Source organism: Panthera uncia (assembly GCF_023721935.1).
Source record: "Panthera uncia isolate 11264 chromosome C1 unlocalized genomic scaffold, Puncia_PCG_1.0 HiC_scaffold_4, whole genome shotgun sequence".
Lineage (NCBI taxonomy): Eukaryota > Metazoa > Chordata > Mammalia > Carnivora > Felidae > Panthera > Panthera uncia.
Window position 1 is genome coordinate 102,719,001 of NW_026057585.1, and position 908 is coordinate 102,719,908.

Genomic DNA, 908 nt, shown 5'->3' on the forward strand with positions numbered 1-908 from the left:
TGCGTGTATCTGTGGGCCCGTGTGCACGAGCGTCCATGAGTGTGCACGTGCGTGTTTGCATGAGTGCGTGTATCTCTGGGGCTGTGTGCACGAGCATCCATGAGTGTGCACACACGTGTGTCTGCGTGTTTGCACGAGTGTGTATCTGTGGGCACGTGTGTCTATGAGTGTGCACGCGTTTGTCTGCGTGCGTGCTTGCATGAGTGAGTGTATCTGTGGACACATGTGCACGAGCGTCCATGAGTGTACACGTGCGTGTCTGCGTGCGTGTTTGCACGAGTGCGTGTAACTGTGGCCACGTGTGTCAATGAGTGTGCACGCGCGTGTCTGCATGTGTGCACGAGTGCGTGTATCTGTGGGTATGAGTGTCCATGAGTGCACGTGCGCGTGTCTCTGTGGGCATGTGCACAAGTGTCCATGAATGTGCACACACGTGTGTCTGCATGTGTGTTTGCACAAGTGTGTGTATCTGTGGGCACGAGCGTCCATGAGTGTGCACGCACGTGTGTCTGTGTGCATGTTTGCATGAGTGCGTGTATCTGTGGGCACGTGTGTCAATGAGTGTGCACACGTGTGTCTGCGTGCATGCTTGCATGAGTGAGTGTATCTGTGGGCACATGTGCACGAGCGTCCATGAGTGTGCACGTGCGTGTCTGCGTGCGTGTTGAGTCCGTGTAACTGTGGCCACGTGTGTCGATGAGTGTGCACGCGCGTGTGTCTGCATGTGTGCACGAGTGTGTGTATCTGTGGGTATGAGTGTCCATGAGTGCATGTGCGTGTCTGCGTGCGTGTTTGCACGAGTGCGTGTTTCTGAGGGCATGTGCACAAGTGTCCATGAATGTGCACACACGTGTGTTTGCATGTGTTTGCACAAGTGTGTGTATCTGTGGGCACGAGCGTCCATGAGT

At 55.1% G+C, this 908-nt stretch overlaps 1 protein-coding gene across 1 annotated transcript in view; it reads right to left on the reverse strand.

Annotated features, from left to right (window-relative positions):
* The window catches only part of PRDM16 (PR/SET domain 16), a 46,717-nt gene that overhangs the window by 22,211 nt on the left and 23,598 nt on the right, over positions 1–908 (reverse strand).